The following is a 6,436-nucleotide window of genomic DNA, read 5'->3' as shown; positions in this document are numbered from 1 at the left end:
AATGTAAGATGCAGTATTTATTTTCTTCTCTGCTGATACAAAAGGGCCCAGTATCAAAGTAGACAGCTTGGAGAACACAAACAGCCACCAAGGAAAATGAAGACAACCCACATATAACCACACTGCCCCCTCTAGAGACAGATGCTGTCCGCAGCAACAGCAGGGATTGTTGGGAGGAAGACAAGGTCGGTGCTTTGGATATCTTGATTGGTCCAGGCTCTTGGCCTGGAAGTGAGGTGTCCTGCTCACCCATTGTTAATCACACTCAGAGCCAACTTCGGAGTGGGGTGGAGGGGAGAGAAGACAGAACCTTTTTATGATGATAATCTGTCAGAGAAGGAAAACTCAAATATTTTCCACTAAAATTAAATAGAAAAGTGGTCAGGGATGGATAATAATAGAGACAACAAAGCATACAAGGGGAACAGTCATTGAAACCTCTCAGACATAACTAAACACATCATGGGCCAAAGCTCCTAGGCTAGAAGGTGAAGGAACATAGATTTGGGGGACATCTCTGATAATTGCTACACTATAGTTGCTAAAGACAATGTTCTGCATCCTGCTTTGGTGAGTAGTGTTTGGGATCTTAAAAGTTTACGTGCAGATACAACTATTGGTCTCTCCCATCTATAGCAATGGAAAATGAAGAAAACCAAAAACTCAAGGGAGCAATTAGTGTAAAACATGTACCACAGACTACATGACCCTGACACCAGATAAACTAGACAGTGTCTGGCTGGCTGCTACTACCATGCTAATTGGAATCACAGTACAGAGGCAGAAAAAGATAGGAGTGAAAGGAAAAGAGAAGTAGTAAGACTGCACCCTGTTAAAGGCGGGAACCTGAGAGACCTGGAAAAACAAGGCGGTCCCACCAAATTCCAGCTCTCACAGGGTCACTGTCTAATGATAATGACAGAGATATTGACAGAGTTTTTAATAACAAAATTAAATTCCCTTTAAACCTAATCTCTGGTAGCCAGTGACAAGCTCTATTTAGAAGAACAGAACTTTGTCTACAGCTAGTTCAGTGTCTTCTGAGTCATGTTGTTGTTAAGTAATGTCAAGATGGTTCCAACTCAAAGACGTTGTATAGGGTTTCCCAGGAGTGGCAGGGGAGCTTGAACTGCAGACCTTGCGGTTCAAACGAACCTTGCAGTGCCACACCACAACTCCAGTATGTGTATGCTGGGCAAATATTTTCTAATAGCTGTTGTTAAGTGTTGTCAAGATCTGACTCATAGTGACCCTGTATAGGGTTTCCACTGAGCAGCTAGTGGGTTTGAACTGCTAACCTTGTGATTTACAGTCCAATGCTGATCCTACAGTGCCACACCAGGAGTCCATCTAATAGCTAGAGCTCTGGAATAAATCCTCATCTAACAGATTCAAAAAGATTCATGCCCAGCACAGTGTTCTACAAATATTGGCAAAATGATCGAATCATGTCTTTATTTTATTAATGGTGAAATATGTTGGCAGGTGGTATTTGACGTGCTCTATCAAACTTCTGGTGAACCTCATTAGTTGGGTACATTAGTGTTGATGACATTTCATTTCACCTCTTCTTAAGAATATGCTGAAACCAGTTTCTCTGAGCCCTCTTTGTTTTATGCTCTTTTGTGTTGTACTTGATGAGTTGAAACCTTGTTTGCTTCCAAACTGGATCCTTCTGGAATTCCAGTTCTGAGATAGAGTGAGTCCAGTGTAAGAGTTAAGAGCATGACGTTTGCATTCAGATGGATGGTGTGTATTCGAATTCTACCCCTGCCACCTGCTGAGAAGTTCTGGGACACTTTTATTATCTCAGTGAGCCTCAGTTTCCCCACCTGAAAGGGATGATAGCAGTGCTTGTTGAATGGCAAGGTTGTGAGGAGGACTAAAAGAGAATCCTGTGAGATACATAGGCATTGCCTGGCACAAGGGGAACGTTTACAAAATTGGTGGTATTTTAAGTTCTGTCAAGTTGGTTTCAGCGACCTTATGCACAACAGAATGAAACACTGGCTGGTCCTGAGCCACCTTTACAAATGTTTCTCTTGAGCCCATTGCTGCTGCCACTGTGCCAATCCGTCGTCTTGGGGGTCTTCCTCTTTTTTGCTGACCCTTTTTTGATGTCCTTCTCCAGGGACTGGTCCCTTCTGATAACGTGTCCAAAGCATTAGAGATGAAGTCTCACCATCCTGGCTTCAAAAGAGCATTCTGATTGTACCTCTTCCAACACAGATTTGTTTGTTTTTCTGGCAGTCCAAAGAACTTTTATATTCATCAATACCATAATTCAAATGGATCCAAGCAAAATAAAATGTTTGATACGTTCTATCTTTTCTCCATTTATCATGATGGTATTTATTGGTCCAGTTGTGAGCTTTCTTCTTTTCTTTATATTGAAGAGCAATCCATACTGAAGGGTGTAGTCTTCGTTCTATTGAATTGTCTGTTAATCAGTAGGGTGTTAAAACAGGCACTCTGGCATTTTTCTGAGTCCATGACTATTTTGAATGAAAACAAAGAGACTTTTGGAGAAGGTCCTGCATAGATAAGAGGATATTTGGCTCAGTAACTTTTTTGGAAAGAAGTGAGTATAAACAGATAAGAAAATGAATATATCACAAACACAAACTACATAAAATACAACAAAGGAAGTGACTGTCTAGTTCCCAACTTGCACCCAAAATTAATGCCTAAGTGTGGAATAAATTCAATAATCTGTTAATATTTTTTAAGCTTCTACTTTTTGTAGGTTTGTAGCTATGGAGACTACATTGCTGTCTATGTTTGCCTTTTATTGGTCAGCTCCAATGTGCTTCGTAGGCATTCATGATCTCTAATCCTCATAAGAACCCTGCAGTTGTTGGTATTATTCCTCCATTTCACTGGAGAAGAAATAGAGGTGGTTCCTGAAGTAAGAGAGCTGGGCTAAGTTTCCTAGTTAAAATGGAGCGTGAACTCAGACCTGTCTCTGTCTTACTTATATGACTGTCTTTTCTGGTTTGCTTCTCACTATCCTGAAGCAGACTATGAGCTGGAGAAAGAATATGTATACACACAACCAAAAATCTGTTATAGTAATCAATACAAAATGGGCACAAATTATGGGGTACAGACAGTATAGCAGCTCTGGGAATTCACAGTAAGTATGTCTTTGTGGAGTTGAGTACTTGGGTGAAATGAACAGGGTTTTCAAAGTAAGCTGGGTGGACTAAACAAAACAGGGATGAGAGGAAGCTTAATCAAAAATGACAAATGGTTTAAATTTTATGTTCTGGCTTTGACTGATTGGTAATGGTGCTAAATGGGAATTCTGTATCTGGGTTAGAAAAAGGGTTGATCAATTGGCAATGTCTACCTTGAGCTGGCTATTAGAAAAAGGGTCATGTACCTGCTTAAGATTTGTCTAAGCAACGACTAAATTAATTCATGTAAACTAGAGAACAGGAAGTAGAATATGTTTGGTACACTCCTTAGGATTTTTAAAGCTATTTCAAAAGGAAGCTCTAAAGTATGGTGTGATGAAAATAAAAATATGGGATATAAAATAGTATGGCCACTGTTAGATACAGTTTGGCAATTCTTTAATAACTAAAACATAGAATTACCACTGTTTTTGTTGTTAAGTGCTGTTGAGTAGGTTCTGGGTCATAATAATCCTGTATAGAGTTTCTTATGAATAGCTAGTGGGTTTGAACCACTAACCTTGTGATTAGGAGTTCAGAGCTTATATTCTTCAGCACCACACCAGGACTCCAGAATTACTACTCGATCTAGCAATTCCATGCCGAGATATTTATATAACCAAGAGAATAAAAACTGGTGTTCAACAAAAATTTGTACCTGAACATTCATAGCAGTGATTTTCACAGTGGCCAAAGGGTGGAAATCATCCCCCACCCCAAATATCCATCAACAGATGAATTGTTATGAATGGGAATAAGTCACAAAGCATTGTTACAAAATCATGGAAATCTTCATTAAACAAAATATTAAAATGTGATGGTAATGTTGCTCAACACATCCTCCATCTAGGTCTGTACATTTCTAAGGGTGGTGTTTCCATCTCTCTAACTCTTCCCTGACAAATTCTGTGTGCTTTGATTTATACAACATCAAAATGGCAGTTTTGGCATCTGCAAGGAACTCAAAGTATGTTCCTTTTAAATATTCTTTGAGTTTGAGGAACAAACAAAGTCTTAAGGGGCAAGGTAAGAGCTGGAGGGTGGATGGGGTAATATGTTCCATTGAGATTCCCATAGGAGAGCCCTTTGTTGAGTTAAGTATTGTAAAGATTGTTTGACACACAGCAACTCCATGTACAATAGAATGAAACACTGCGCAGTCCTGTGCCATCCTTAGAAGTGATGTTACACTTGAGCAAATTGCTGCTGTCTCTGTACCAATCCACCTCTTCAGGGTTATTCCTTTTTCATTGATCCTCCATTTTACCAAACATAGTATCTTTCTCTAGGGACTGGTCCCTTCTGATAATATGTCCAAAGTATGAGAGACAAAATCTGGCAATATTGGCTTCAAAGGAGCTTTCTGGCTATACTTTTTTCAACAGTTTATGAAATACTCTTAATCAATATTATTCTCCAACACAGTAACTCAACTACATCAATTCTTGTACAGTCTTCCTTATTCATATGCATATGAAGCTACTGAAAAGACTACATACAGCTTGGGTCAGGTATAGCTTAGATCTCAAACTGTTATCTTTGCTCTTGAACAATTTAAAGAAGTCTTGTGCAGCAGATTTTCCTAAAGCAATATGTTGTTTGATTTTTTGACTGTGGCTTCCATGAGTATTGATTGTGGATTCAAGCAAAATGAAGTCTTTGACAAGTTCAATCACTTTTTCATTTGTCATGATGTTATGTGTAGGTCCAGTTATGAGGATTTTCCATTATATTGACATCCGATTCATACTGAAGGCAATGGTCTTTGATCTTCATTAGTACTGTAAGTAGTTTTCACTTCTAGCAAGAAGGTGTATCATCTGCATATTGCTGGTTGTTAATGAGTCTTCCCTAATCATGATGCTATGCTCTTCTTCATGTAATTCAGCTTCTCAGATTATTTGCTCAGCATATAGATTGAATAAGCATGGGGAAAGGCTACAGCCTTGACACACACCTTTTCTGATTTTAAACTATTCAGCATTTCCTTGTTCTGTTTTAACAATTGCCTTTTGGTGTATGTACAGGTTCCTCATGAACGAAATTAAGTGTTCCAGAATACCCATTATTTGCAATATTTTCTATAGTTTGTCATGAACCACAAAGTCAAAAGCCTTTATACAATCGATAAAGCACAAATAAACATCTTCCTGATATTGTCTGCTTGCAGGCAAGATCCATCTAACATAAGCACTGATATCCCTAGATCCTCGCCCTAGTCTGAATTGGACTTGAACTTCTGACAGTTCCTTATCAGTGTATAGTTCAAGCTGGATTCAGATGAGGGTGTTTTAAAATTATCTTCATCAAAATTTTACTTACATGTGATATTATTGATATTGTTTGATGACTTCCACACTGACCCATTTCAACTAAGTTTGGCCCAACCTTTACCTGGGAGATGTGCGTATGCAGCGCAGGACAAGGGCAAACTGATCCAGCTGCGTGTCACCCACATCATGAATGCTGCTGCAGGCAAGTTTCAAGTGGACACAGGTGCCAAGTTCTATCGCGGGATGGCCTTAGAGTACTACGACATCGAGGCTGGTGACAACCCTTTTTTTTTGACCTCAGTGTCTACTTTTTGCCTGTTGTTTAATACATCCAAACAGCCCTCAGTATTCCTCAAGGCCGAGTGCTGGTCCATTGTGCCATGGGGGTGAGCCACTCTGCCACGCTTATCCTGGCCTTTCTCATGATCTGTGAGAACATGACACTAGCAGAGGCCATCAAGGTGGTGCAGACCCACCTCGATATCTGCCCCAACTCAGGCTTCCTTGGTCTCTTTCCTTTCCATGTGAGGTTTGTGATTGTCTTTTCCATCTCTTTAAAGAATGTCATTGGAACCTCAATTGGGATTGTGTTATATGTGTGGATTACTTTGAGTAGTATTGACATTTTCACAATGTTAAGTCTTCGTATCCAGGAGCATGGTATATTCTTCCATTTTTGTATGTCTCTTTTGGTTTCTTGTAGTAGTGTTCAGCAGTTTTCTTTGCATAGGTCCTTTGTTTCTCTGGTTACATTTATTCCTAGATATTTCATCCTTTGGGTGACTATTGTAAATGGTATTATTTTCCTAATGTCCTTTTCAGCACTGTCATTATTGGTATAGAGGAATCCAACTGATTTTTGGATGTTGACCTTATACCCTGCCAACTTTGCTGAATCCTCCAATGAGGTCTAATAGGTTTTTTACTGAGTCTTTGGGGTTTTCAATATATAGGATCACTTCGATATGGATTACATCTCAATAT

General features: G+C 39.3%; 1 pseudogene; it reads left to right on the top strand.

The window, feature by feature from the left end:
• The first annotated feature begins 5,525 nt into the window (after nt 1-5,525).
• Nucleotides 5,526-6,436, top strand: part of LOC102822823 — a 36,412-nt pseudogene continuing 35,501 nt past the window's right edge.

This window comes from Chrysochloris asiatica, unplaced genomic scaffold (genome assembly GCF_000296735.1).
Source record: "Chrysochloris asiatica unplaced genomic scaffold, ChrAsi1.0 scaffold00046, whole genome shotgun sequence".
NCBI classification, from domain to species: domain Eukaryota; kingdom Metazoa; phylum Chordata; class Mammalia; order Afrosoricida; family Chrysochloridae; genus Chrysochloris; species Chrysochloris asiatica.
Note: the sequence above shows the minus strand (reverse complement) of the source record. Positions and strands in the feature narration are given on the sequence as shown.